The sequence below is a fragment of the Rattus norvegicus genome, chromosome 13 (assembly GCF_036323735.1).
Source record: "Rattus norvegicus strain BN/NHsdMcwi chromosome 13, GRCr8, whole genome shotgun sequence".
In the NCBI taxonomy this organism is placed as follows: domain Eukaryota; kingdom Metazoa; phylum Chordata; class Mammalia; order Rodentia; family Muridae; genus Rattus; species Rattus norvegicus.
The window spans coordinates 79305013-79319214 of NC_086031.1; the positions used below are offsets into that span (position 1 = coordinate 79305013).

Here is a 14202-nt window from a genome sequence, read left to right on the forward strand (position 1 = left end):
GTCTCCAGCCCTGCAGTTTCAATAAATGTTCCTTGTTCACCAAAAGGTTAGTTCAGAACTCTGTGTGGATCAAAGATTCAGGAAGGTCTAATCTTATCACAGAGATTATTTGGCCATGAGAACAAAGTCTACTTTTAATATGACCGTCGGCTACATTGAAATGCCTTTGGCTGACTTTACGACTTGGAGTATCCAGTAGGTTGGTCTCTGCTGAGCTCCCACATGTCACAGACATAGGAGGCATCTTGGGAAGGTGCAAAGAGGTAACTGTAACTTTTAAAAATTATTACAACATAAACAATTTTTTTACCAAAACCAATTTATTTCCTCGGAGTATTTTTATCATTTTGACTCATTGTACAAACAAGCCATTGATCAAAATTTGACACTCTTACAGTAGAAGGCTGGAAAGTTTTCTGTTGTACCACGGAGAATGATTCAACAAGGTGACTTTACATACACCAGGCGGTGTTATCCGTGGCCCATTCTGCACAGTAACTGGACTTCACATTAAGATAGCTGTACCTTACACAGATTAAAAGAACCAAATCTTCAGTGTTGGCATCACAGTTGCCATCTGAAAGAGCGAAGGGCTACACCCCAAAGAATGGGGTGTTTTACTTTTCATTTTGAATGCAAAGATGTTTAAAACTTTTCAAAAGATTAAGGGTCCTGATGATACAGTCTGCTGTCTTTTTGCACTGGTGTAGAAGTGTTGTTTTTATTTTTTTATTTTCTCCCCTTCGGGGCAAGAGTCTCAGTATGTGGTTCAGTCTGGCTAAGAACTTAAAATCTTGAGTTTCAGTGTCCCAGGGTCTGGTCCTACAAGTATTGCGAGATCACTAGAAGTATTACTTTCTTCTGATTTTATGTCCAGAGATGAATATCTTACCTATCAAGACATTCCCAACCGACCTGTGGTAAGCCTGGCTCCCTAAGTGCCGAGTCCTGCGTCCTTCCTGGAGTTTTCTCTTTGGCACCTCTTCAGCTGATGAGTGCAGTATTTTCCTTTTTGTCTTTGCTGCTCACAATTCACCAACTTCTTTTTGTCTACTTGAATTGTTCATTTTAAAAGTTTTATTGTACAAGGTTACATATATTCATGAAAATACATACCGTGCTCTAAACATATTCTCTCCACTGCCTCCCTTTCTTTCTTCTCCATGTTCCTGTTAGCGCCCAACCCCCCGTCCCCGCCCCAGGTAATTCTGCTTCTATGTTCATGCCATCTGTACATACGTGATTTTATGTACCTGTAAGTCCAGGGCACGCAAATGAAAGGAAGCATACAACATTTGTCTCTGAGACCGGCCTGACTCACTTAACGTGATTATGCCTAATTGCTTCCAATTTTCTACAAACAACATAATTTCCTTCTCACCAATGAAGAGATTCCACTGCAGATATAAAAGCAGTTTCTTTACCCATCCCTCTGTTACAGACTCCTAGGCTGGTTCTGGGATTTAGCTGTTGTGGATGGAGCTACAGTAAACGTGGATGTGCAACGATCTCTGCTGTGTTTCCTTAAGAGCTCTGGATTGGAGGAGCCTTCTTCCTGATTCCCATAGTGGCTGCACTACTTCCCATCCCTCCTGGCCAGTGTGTAAGGACTCCCGTTGGTCTGCATCTTCCCCAGCGTCTTGTCTTCTGTTTTCTTGATGGATACCGCTCTTACTAGGGTGCGATGGAATTTCAGTGCAGGTTTCAGTTCCACGTCTCTAGTGCTTAGTGGTGTTGAGTATTTATTGATTGAGTACTCATAGCCTTAGAGTTTAGTTTTCTTGGTTCTTTATGTATTCTTGGTATGGATCCTCTGTGGGATGTGCGGCTGGCACACTGACTCACTCTGCAGGCTTCTTCCCCTGTGCCTCCTGTGCTTGCAGATGCTTTCTTGCTCCATTTGTCAATCCTGGTGCTTTTTCCTGAGCAACTGGGGTTTGTTCAGAAAGTACTCGCCCACTGCATTGATTTCTTGACAACATCTTTGTCCCTCCTTCCCCCTGTCACTTTAAAAGCTTAAGCTCTTTGAGCTATGAAGCGGATTTTAATACAGGCTGAGAGCTAGAAGCCTGGTGCCATGCTTATGTGTGAGTGCCCGGTTATACCTGCACCGTTTCTTAGAAGCTGCCTTCCTAAGATCCTCTCTTTGGCTAGCAGAGGGCCCTAGTCTTCCTGTGAACCAGGCTAGTCTCAGCCTCCTCATAACCAGACCCATCCCATTTGAGTAAGGCCCACCTTAATGGAGGAATCTTAATCGCTTCTATAAAGACCCAGTCTCCAAACACCACCACACTGTGAAGTGCTGGGAGAAGGGGGCCTTTCAGCAAATGAACTTTGAGAGGGAAAGAAGGGAATGTAATTCAGCCATGACAGTACCTCACAATAGAAATCACGATGATCTGGGCCAGAAACAGGGTTCAGTTGAGCACCAGGGGAGCTGTAGGACAGAAAGAACCTATGGTCAAGGCAATGCCCTGAGCCCAGTTCATCCAAGTTCTCCCTCCAAAGCCTCCGAAGGGAGGTGAATGAGACCTACTGTGAGTATGTGCTACGTTTTCCTTACTTGTTCATTAAGGGGTGGACAATTAAGTTGTATCCTTTTCTTGGCAATTGTGAATAGGGCGGTAGAGAGCACGAGCATGTAGACGTCTCCTTAGAGCAGTGGTTTCATTTCCTCTGGCTATATTCCCCCTAGCAAACTCTGTATCGTGTGATGCTTCTGTTTTTAGTTTGCTAAGGAACCCCCACACAGTTTCCCGTCATGGCTATAGTAATTTATACCCTCCCCACAGTGCTGTTTCCACCCTCCCTTTCTCCACAACTTTCACACTTGTTATCCTTGGTCTTTTAATAATGGCCATTCTGACTGGACTGCTTTGGTACCTCAGTATGGACTAGCCGGTCTTTAAACAAATGAACTGCTACCATTTGTAACATGGATGGAACTGTAGATCATTACGTGACCTAGAATAAGTCAAGCACAAAAAGACCAGTACTATATGAAGTCTGAACAAGTTGATCTCACAGGACTGAGAATATTCAAAGGGTATTATGAGAGGCTGGGGAGAAGAGGTCCATGAAGTGATGGGACAAGTTTGGTGCTGAGCTGTGGTTAGGCAGGAGGCTCTGCTCTGCTGCCACACGGTCAATGGCTGGAGGTAACACTAATGAAGAGTACATTTTACACTGCCAGGAGAATGGTGAGGTGTAGAGCCCCCTAGCCTTTAGTCCCAGCAGCTGGGAGTCAGTGGCAGGCGGGTCTCTGTGAGTTACAGCAAGGCTGGTCTACATAATGGGTCCCAGCCAACCAGAGCAACTCAGTCCCTGGCCCTAACAAAATACAGCAACAAGTGACAGAAGAAAGAATTCTGAATGTTTTTATCAAGAAAGGATATACCTTTGAGGGGATAAATATACTAAACCTGATTTAAACATTATACAATGTGTACATGTGTAGAAACAGTACATGACACCCATTAACATATATAACTTTTGTGTTTAATGTATAACTGGGAAGGATACATTCTAACTTACATGAAAAATAAAATGAAATGTTTTTCAGTACTTATTTGAGAATTACTTTGCAACACATATTACATACATGCACATAATTAAATCCTTAAGGTAGTTTTTGCACAATGTGAATGGGCAGTGTTCCAGTCTGTGACTTTTTGCCTATGTGATGCTTACTGGGGCTGCAGTCACCAAGGTGGTCCGCTGGGATAGAATGTTCAAGATGGGTCCTTCACATGGGTTTGGGCAGAGGCAGAAGAGAAGGGTAGCTTAGAGGAGACAGCCAAGATTCTGTTCTCTCTGTGTAAGCTCAGAGCTTCTCTATGTCAGCATCTCTCAAGCAAGAAGCCACAATGCTTACATAGCAGTTTCTAGGACTGCCAAGAGCAGAAGCTGCTGGTTCTCCTTACAGCTTAAGCCAAACATGGGTATGGTAGCCCTTCCATTACACTATCCTGCTCAAGAGAATTCCAGAGATAACCCAAATTCAGTAGGAAGGCACTCTCCAGGCCATGAGAAGGATAGAACTCATAAGGCTCCTTCTTAGACAGTAGCTGTCACACACAGCTTGATTTAAAAAAAGAATGCAGAGGGAGGAGAAGATGCCATTAGCTACACACTACACACTGAGTGATTTATCGTTATAGAATTAAATGAGCAAATGAGCTCAAATCACTTTGTAAAGACCAAGGAGATCTTTAGGATGACAGTAGTTCAATGACGTCATTGAAAAGAACTTGTACAAATGCTGTAGATGAAGTCTATGGGTTAGAGTAAGGCTGTACCCTCAGATCAGTGTTTAAGGCTCGACTGTCAAATAAGGAGCAGAGTAAAGAATTAGGTCCACTAGTGCCATATTCCCTGTCCTGTGCGCCCTAAGCTGTAATTGATGTGACTGTGCAGTAGTTGACGTCAAAGTGGGTTTGGGATCCTTTTCTACTCAGACAGTCCTCTTCTAATGACACCTAAATAAATGAGATAAAATGAGCGAAGTCAGGAAGGGGCAGAACGATGTCTCAGATTCCGTAAAGGCCTTGCCACCGAGCCTGACGACTGAGTTCAGTGGCCCTCAGACTCACATGGTGACTCACCTGACTCCAACAAACAGTTCCCTGACCCCCACAGGAGTGTACGACACAAATATATCCACACAGTAAGCAGAGATAATTTTAAAATGATGGGAAACTTTTTAGAAGTAAGAAACTTATGGCATTATTCACCCCTTTTGGTTCAACTATCATTATCCTTAGTATTTATTAAGTACCGGATATACACTTGATAAAAATATACATTTGACTTCACTAAAAACCATCAATAACTGTTACCCTAAAATTAGCTCCTGGGGGTTATTATTTACTAATAACTTTAGAGTTTTGTTAGTAAAGATAAGAGTAAGTAAGCATTGGGACATAGTATCTCCTGTGTATAATGACTGATTTTCCTATTCAGTGACTGAGAAGTTTGTGTGTCCTCAAAGCTAGAATCTGTGCTAATTCAACTAACCTGATTTAGATAAGGGGTTGGCAAGCTCCAGGCCGTTAGCCACGTGTGGCCCACCTCCTGGTTGTGTACGTGCAAGCTCTCTAACATGGCAGTTCGTGTGGCTAAGTCTGCAGCTGTTTTCTGGCCACACTGTCAGAGCTGAAAGGACTAGAGACTGTGAACTACAGTGTTTCTTGGCTCCATATAGGAGAAGTTTTGTGGTTTTGTTTGTTTTCCATTAGCTAGCTGCAGGCTGAAGGTGGACCTGGTGAGAGGGTAGGGTAGGGTAGAGTAGGGTAGGGGTGGGAGCAGTGCCCAGGAGTAGCGGCATGGACAGCAGATAGTGTGATTGCCTGTGAGACCTGGGAAGGTGGCAGAAGATAATTAGAAGCTTACAGCACCCTTGGCTTATTAGTCTGCTGATATTTTGTTGACAATGGGGCAATCACTGATCGAGGAAACGGGACTCAGTGCCAGCCTGATTAGGCAGCTTGATCAGTCCCTGCTGCCCCACCACAGCCAGAGCACTCATCCCTAAACCACTTAAACTATTTAGTGATGATGAAGTCAGAACTCCTGCGTGGTCAGTCACTGCCACTGACCCCAGGCTCATTCCTGTCCTGTGTGTTTTCTGCATTACAGTCTTACTTTACTGCTTGCCCCTCTTGACCACACAAACTCACTCTCCTTCTAGGCTCCTGCTGGCCCAGGTGCGCTCTCCAGTGCTCCTTTGCTTTGGTGTTGCTCCTTCTCTTGCAAAGGTGTGGGAATTTCTACCTTCTCCAGAGTCTCCCTTAATTCCTTTTATTATATTTTCCATATATGCTAAAAACAAGCTTTCGACATGTTTGTGAGAGCACTAATAGCATGTACTAGATAGTTCCAGCAATTGTTGTTACTGTTAGGTTCTGTTTTCTTACTGTAGTGTAACTGCTGTGAGGATCCGTTCCTCGATATTGTGCGATTAGTTGCATTCTTGGTGTTTAACATAGAACTAAACACAGTAGTGTACGAGAGAGAGAGAGAGAGAGAGAGAGAGAGAGAGAGAGAGAGAGAGAGAGAGAGAGAGGCTGTAATGAAGGGAAGAAATTGTGGCATAAACTCGAAGTTGATAACAAGTTTTTATAATCGTACTTTTCCTTTTCCTCTCATTTTCCTTAATCCTAGTATTGATCTCAGTGGAGTAAAAATGTTAAACTTCAGTGCTTTCTGTTACTCAATTTTAGGGGACAGAAAGAGTACAGAAAGGAGAGTTTATCTAAATGACAGGACTGTACAAAAAAATCAGGTTTCCTTCATTTCTTAATTTCTGTGATTCTGGTTTTTGTTCAGTTTGGATGATTCAATCAACTGTTAACTTGGACTAACCAGAGTACCCATATCTCAATTTTTTCTTTAAATTTACTGTTACATTATGACGGAATCAAAGACTAGTTGCATGAGACCATTCAGTGTGTATGTCATTGCATTAATGGTCATAATGAAGGGGACAGGGAAGGGCAGGTGTGGGCAAAGATGCTGTCTGACACAGCCCCTGAGGAGACGTAAGCTCCTTCAGTGTGTTCCCCTCAGTCACCAGGTGTCCTACTGCCATCGCACTTCTGAGGCAGGCTACCTGAAAAGGAAAATACCACTGAGGCGAGCACTACTTAGCTCTCTTCAGAATGACTGGATTAGCTACTTTTCTCATGTTTGGCCATAATGCTTGACAAGATCACTTATGTCATCATGTAAAGAATGACGGTTTATTTTGGCTCCCAGTTCAAGGGCACTGTCCCTCGAGGTAGGGAAGCCATGGTGGCGGAAGCTGGAAGCAGGGTCATATTGCATCTCTAGTCAGGTAGCAGATGAGATCACTGTCTCTCAGCAGTCAGGACCAGGACTGAGCAGGGGAGTAATGGCTCTCAGATGGAGGGAGTGCTTTCTCCACCTCAGTTAACTCAGTCTTGATAATCCCTCACGGACATGCCCAGAGAGGCTTGTCTTTACCGGTTCTGGGTCCGCTCACTTATAGTAGAGGCCATGGGCTTGTCTGCCTGCCCCGAACATCTAATTCAAAATTATTTTTACAAACATGAAGACCACCAGTCTTGCTGCTATTGCTGCTGTGAGCTGGAAACACTATCATCTTGTCTCTGGTATAAAGTTCCCAAAGGCTCAGTGTAGAGATTTCTCCCTCCAGAACACTCCTGAACTCCATCTGCATCCATCTAGAAAGTAGCCAGCTGTATTTTAATGCACTTGGCTCTGTCTTAGCTTTTGGAATGATTTTTCTGTAATAAATAATTTAAGAGAAGAATACTGAACTCTGGGTGAAGTAAATTATCCAGCTTTATGGTGAATCTGTAGCAGAGCTTACACAATAAAGCTTTCTGCTCTGCTGAGTTAAATCCTCAACTGCCAGACTTGAGCAATTCACACGCTGTGCCAGTCCTGGAAATCAAAGAACTTTGGAGTTATTTGTGGGTCACTAATATTCTTGTTTGCTAAGAAGTCAAGATTAATTCATGGTAGAAATTTTTGGCCAGGTTTGGTGGCGCAGGCCTCTGGAAGGTAAGGCAGGAAGATGACAAGTTCTGAGCTAGTCTGCACAACCTAAACATCCTTTCTTGGGGTAGAGTTCAGTGATGGAGCACTTGCCTGATGTGTGTGAAAACCCAGGTTCAATCCGTACATCCCAAGAACAGGAATAGAGCCAGTCACTTCCTCCTCTCCTGGAGTGCTCCCTGATTCTTTACTGCCTGTACTGTCCTCCTCTCCTGGAGTGCTCCCTGACTCCTCACTGGCTGTACTGTTCATTGCAACCCAGCTGTGGCCTTAGAGGCCAAGTCCTTTCCCCTTTTCTTCCTTTCCTATGAGTCTGTTGTTCTGTCAGAAGCCAGAGAAGGAGATTGTATGTTAAGCTTCCTTTTCATGTGTGGCCAACCTATGGAAAGAGCAAATTATAAAAGTGTGGGAAAGATTAGAGAATGCATTCTGTGGATGCTTAACAACCAAACATTCGTGGCCTACTGTAGACAACTACGTGATCAGAATGGATGAGGTGTATTTACCCTGAAAGAGTTTGGGGTCTATGAAAGGACATCTCAGGTGCAGAGACCATGGTCTGCTTTTGTGTGTCATTAAAGGAAACTTGACAGGAAGAGAGCACAAGCTGGTTTTAGTAGGCTGCAGAAAGCAAACAGCAGGACTGGGTGCTGGTTCCTCACACCGCAGTGGGATACTTTCTGTTGGCTGGTTTCATGTCAACTTGACAGACTACAGCCATTTGGGAAGAAGGAACTTCAGCTGAGAAAAGGCCTCCATCAGAGTGGCTTCTGGTCAAGCCTGTGGTTCATTTTATCAATTAGTGATGGATAGAGGTGGAGAGTAGGGCAGCTCACTGTGTACAGTGCCATCCATGGGCTAATAATCCTGAGTTCTGTAAGAAGGCAGGCCGAGCAAACCACGAGAAGCAAGCAAGTAAGTGGGACCCCTCGATTGCCTGAGTCAGCTCCTGCCTCAGCTCCCAGCCCTGACTTCCCTTCATGAAGGACTGTAAACAGGACATAGGAGCTGAAATCCAAAGTGGCTTTGGGTCATGGTGTTTTATCACAGCAGTGAAAACCGTAACTAAGACAGATTGACACCGGCTTGTTAAATGTAAGTCACCTGTTAAGGTGCAGCAAGAATCTTTTTTTTTTTTTTTTTTTTTTGGTTCTTTTTTTCGGAGCTGGGGACCGAACCCAGGGCCTTGCGCTTCCTAGGCAAGCGCTCTACCACTGAGCTAAATTCCCAGCCCCAAGAATCTTTTTTAAAGTAAATTTGAAATAAGTAATTTTAAGATAAATGTTGAAAGGTTATTGGTGACTCACACCAAAATATGGTCAAGTCTTGGAGGACCACTGGGAGTTGGGAGAAGGGAACAGAGGTGACATTATCAATCACACTTAGGTTTTAATTTTTGAAGAACTGGAAAGTGACAAAACTACCTTGACAGTGGAAGAGGCTACTTAAAGAGGTGTGCACAGGACTTTAGAATGAGCTTTGTAAAGACCTGTGTCTCAGATATCAAAAAAGAGAGAGTGTCTGTGCTTCCCACGAAGTGGGGAGTCAGCACCTGCATGTGTGAGGTCTCCCTAGCGGGTAGCAGAGAATTCAAAGAGAGCTCTGAGGACCTAGGCTTTGCAGGATTAGAGATATGGATAGACATTTTCACATGTCTTAAGACATATCAACCATAGTTTCTGAACCTAGAGAGAGGCAAGGTCGGCACATGAAGGATGTAATCTCTCCCTGGAGAGAGCTCTTTGGCTGCAGTAGTAGGTAGGGCTGGTTTTTTGATCTCTTTGATCAGGTTTGAATGTTCCCTCAACTTGTCCTTCTGGAGAGCTCTAGGCCTCCTGCAACTGTCACCCCTTCCTCACAACTGTCCACTTCTGAGTATTCTTAGGGTATCAGAAGCCATGACTGAGGGAAGAAAAAAGGGAAGAGAGTCCAGCACAGGAAGGGCCCAAGGCCCCCCATGCCAGTCGGCTGGAGTGGCTGCCAGCTCACCCCTGCTAAGGCTGTGTGCACGACGCCAGCTCAGGCCCAGAAATCCACCCCAAAGTGTCTGCCAGCTTCTACCCTGCTACTCCACGGTCCATCGGCTTCACAGATCTACTAGACTCCCATTGCTTATTTTATTTTGCTTTCTGTTTTGTTTTGTTTTGTTTTGTTTTGACATGGAGTTTCTTTGTGCAGCCCTGGCTGTCCTGAACTTGCCTTGTAGACCAGACTGGCATAAAATTCAGAGATCTAACTGCCTCTGCTTCCCGAGTGCTGGGATTAAAAGTGTGTGCTACCACCCAGCCTTATTATTTCATTTCTTAGTTTTATTTTTTTATCCATTTATTTTTGTTTGGAAACAGAGTCTCACTGTGTACTCTGGCTATCTTAAAACTCTGAATAGACCAGACTAACTTGAAACTCACAGAGATCTGCCGGCCTCAGCTTCCAGAGTGCCAGAATTAAAGGTGTGCACCACCATGCCCTGCTTGTTGCTTATTTTCAATCACATTGTGTGCACTTAGCCCCTAGGGCAGCCAGTGCTGAAGCAGTAATACACCCATGCATGCCCTTGGTGTGGTACAAAACTCGAGCAGAGTGAACATGTGGCCCTGTGTTCACAATCCATTAAGAAGTTCTAGTCAGTAACAGAGCATTAAGTCATGTGACCCTGTGTGACAGCCCATGGAGCCCTGGCTGGAGGGGCCCCAAGAAGTCAAAGTTGGTTCCCTGCTGAAAATATGAATGCGTTGAAAACCCAGTATCATATTATTGGGAGCAACTTCAGACAGACTAGATCTTCTCTGAAAATCCATCTGTGCACAAGGACACACTCTATCCTGGTGCCAGAGTTCCACAACAGTGGGATAAATTCCACAACTATTGAATAAAGATCCTTTTTAAAAAGAGAGGTAAAATGACTGCACGTCTTCCTGCCGCTCAACCCAAAATTAAGAAGTATTTGAAAATGGACTCCTACATTCATTTTCAGTGGAAAAGCCCAGGTGTCTGCAAAGGGATGCCATTGTGCAAAGCAGGGTTGGGAAACCATCAGAGGTTTACCGAATGCCAAGTCCCTGTGCTGCGAGTTTCCTCAGGTGTAGTGAGCGGCAGTCAGTAGCAGAATTCCTCAGAGCGTCTCCACCAGTCACTGCACTTGGGCGAACGCCACAGACCCACAGGGAGCTCTTATTGAACCCATGTTTGAACCAATTACAGAACATTTGCCTGTATTTAAACTCTGCTGTTAACAAGCACAGCATTTTTTTATGATTCTGGTTATAACCATCAATAAATGCAGAGACTGCTCCACGGCAGCCATTAGGTTGAGGAAATGACTGGACCGTGGTGTGTCAGAGGTAGTGAAGCTGTAGGTTGTTTAAGCCTAACATTGAGAGAGACAACCCGGCCTTCAGACTTCTCTTCTAAGTAGCTCTGTGTCACCGTCCACTGGCGTAGTGATTGTTTATCCAGTTCAGCTTCGGTCTCAGTGTAATTTGTCTTTAAAAATGAGGTTAAATGTTAACCTTCTCACCAAACCAAACAAACCGCTAACCCCCTTCATGAAGTGCTTTGTTCCCACGGATGAGCACCCCTTTCTGTCCATGCCCGGTTATGATTTCATTCTATCACATGGGTTTTCCTCCTTCCAGGTTATGAACTTTCTGAGGATCAAGTTTTCCATTTTTAAATTGTTGTGGATGTCCTGTGCACAGTATGTTAGTCAAGTGAGTGATTGGAAGAGGCAAGAAAGTGTGTGTGCATAGAAATAAACCAATAATGACTTATAACTGCAAGGCAAACACTTCATGAAAGTGGGGACCCTATGTGTCTTGAGACTCCCTTCTTCAAGCAGTCAGTGCTCGTATAGTAGGAGACCCCAAAGAAATGTGCAAAGGAAAGACAAGGCCAGCTCTAGGCAAAGGGGTTGGTAGTTGTGGACTTTATGTTTGTCATTTTCTCTGGTTCATCCCCGCCCCCGCAAATGTCTCATCCCAGAACCAGAGGCTTCTTGGGAGAAATCCCCAGGCCTGACCCAACTCTGGTCCCTTAAGGTCCCCACTCCTTTTCAAAACTAGCTCCTGTGTCCTCTTTCTTCAGGGCTAGTCTGTACCCCCCATCCCCTGCCTAGGAATTTAATGACTACAGATGCCTAAACTAGTTACAGACACCAAAGGGTATTGATGGGTAATGTGCTCCAGTCACGGGAATGACATCAATCCCAAACACTTAACCCAAAAGACAAACCTAATAAAACTCATCAGGAGCTGTGCCCATGCCGCCTCCTCCATGGAGCCAACCCTTGGAAACAGCAGGCTGCCTGTAGGACTCGATTTTATATACCCATGTTTATATTAGGCTCTGTGGTGGAGCAAACTGTAAATGTGATAGTTGAATTACAAGATACCCCCTTAGAATACAGAAATCACCGGCAACTCAGTAAAATGACTGCAGTCAGCCCCACAGAATGGACTCCAAAAAAGTGAACCAAGACACTGGACTTGTGCTTCAGCTCTGTTTGTCTCTCATTGAGTAGGATGTGATGCTAACAGGAGCCACCAGTTGGTTATTTCTTCATCTGGTTTCCCAGTGTGGAACCCAGGAATAAAAGTACCATGTGTGGTTAATGCTAGCCCTTCTTACAGAAGAGAGAGGCAGGTTTCCTCTGTTGAATTTGAAACCCAGATCTCTTACTTGCTTGAAAGCACTCATGAACTTGGGTATCTTTTTCTGTATGTAGAGGGTCTTCAGTCCTGGAGTTTCAAGGTAACCCCATTTGATTCTCTACCATGGACATTATATACACACATGCATAATGGAAAGTGTTACTGGTCCTTTAAAAGCCAGTTTGAGCGACTGCTAGGTTAAAAAGATTCTAATAACTAGGCTTTTGTCTGTGATCACTGATAACATTTTTAATTTAAAGTTGGGCAATCGTTTAGTAATAAGTACGGCTGGTGCAGACAGAGCATGCTTTTGTTCTAGAACTGATGGAGTTGAAATTCAGTTTTTCCCAAACAGGTACACAAGTGAAACACTGGCTTCTGTCCTACTTTCAGATGCCATTTTCACTTTCAAGATTTTTGCCATAGTTTACTGCTACTTGAGATTTGTGTAGCATTTTCCTTTAATTATGTTTCCATGAGTGTTTTAAGACCACAGATGGGATACTAGTCTTCTTTGTTCTTAGCTGAAGATAATCAATACAATGAAAATAAAGATCATTAAATTCTAATTACATAACACAGCTCACTAAGGCCAAGCCCATGGCCTGCCTCCATCTGTTCTTAACCTGGGATTAGGACATGCTAACACATCAAGGACTAGGATGGATGGAAAGACCCTTCTCCTTATTACTTCAATGCCAGCCTATCTTTGATTAACACAGCCTTTGAAAACCTCGTCCCCTTCTCTCTGTGTTTGACTGGCTGGATCTAGACAAACAGGATAACCATCATTCTATGTATAGGAGGTAGGTGGCTGGCTGGCTCTGCACACACCCAAGTGGTTAGAATACGTGAATGTGAGCATGAAAAAAATCTACAATGAGTGTACAGAAGGCAAATCGCCTTGAGTGTGCAAGCACTTAACACTAATGTGTCACTGCGAGTGGCTTACGCTTTGGAGGCTTGACCTAGTTCTAGCTGAAGGGACACTTGACGAAATAGGTATGCAGCGGGCAATGAGTATATGTTAAGTGAATTGGAAAGGCCCTAGCTGGTACAGTCCAGAGCATCATGGGTGGGGAGTGCACTGGAGAGGTTATGGGAAACAAGATTTGGAGAGAATCTTGAAGGAAGTAATAGGTAAATTACTTGTGTGGTTGTACAGTAGTTCAGGGACACTGGGGTCCCTGGGGTCTGTGAAACCAGTAGGTTTGTCTCAACAAGACTGTGACCTTTGAATAGCTTCAAAACAGTTGTAAATTGTCCTTTAGTTTAAAATTCTTTCATGAGATCCCCTTCTTATTCAAACATCATGAGCATAATTCATTCACAGCCTAAAGAAGACAAGCTGTATCAAGGCATGGGGGCACACACCCAATCCCAGCACCTACCTATAGAGCTCTAGTACAGGCAAGGCTACATAGTGAGACCTCAGCTCAAAAGGAGCTGTTTCCATAAAATAAACCATCTTCTTCGCTGGAGTGACACCTCTCTTCTCATAAATGTATGGCTCAGTTTCTGAGAAACCCACTTTCATATTGAAGACACCATTTATGAATTTTGCCAGTTCCCCAGTAATTAAAGAGAATCCCTAAACCTGTAAAGTTGAGGAACTGGGCTGGTCAACAAAGTTGTCTTTTGTTAACTTCCTGCCACGTGAAGGAACTGTTCCTCTGCTATTCATCTGTCATCTCATAATTTGCGGCTGCGCGTGGTGAGACAAGGCCTTCCGCTGTGACTCTTGAGTTGTGGGATCACAGGTGTGGGGTGCCACACGAGAGAAAAGTGAGGGTTTTGAGTATGGGCACGAACCCGACTGCTAGTGTTTGTGACTCAGCTCTAGTCTTCCAGAGCCAGCTGCCGTGGGCCTTAGCCTGAGGGTAGGAACAATGGCTGAGCTGTGGTTACACGGGCCTTCTGCAAGGTTTCCAGGCCCATGTCACCATCATTTTAATGTGCGTGCCCCCATGTTGACAATACAAAATCTTCAACTCGATCATACCAGAAAAAT

At 44.2% G+C, this 14202-nt stretch overlaps 1 protein-coding gene across 1 annotated transcript in view; it reads left to right on the plus strand.

Annotated features, from left to right (window-relative positions):
• Nucleotides 1-14202, plus strand: part of Nme7 (NME/NM23 family member 7) — a 129429-nt gene that overhangs the window by 114551 nt on the left and 676 nt on the right.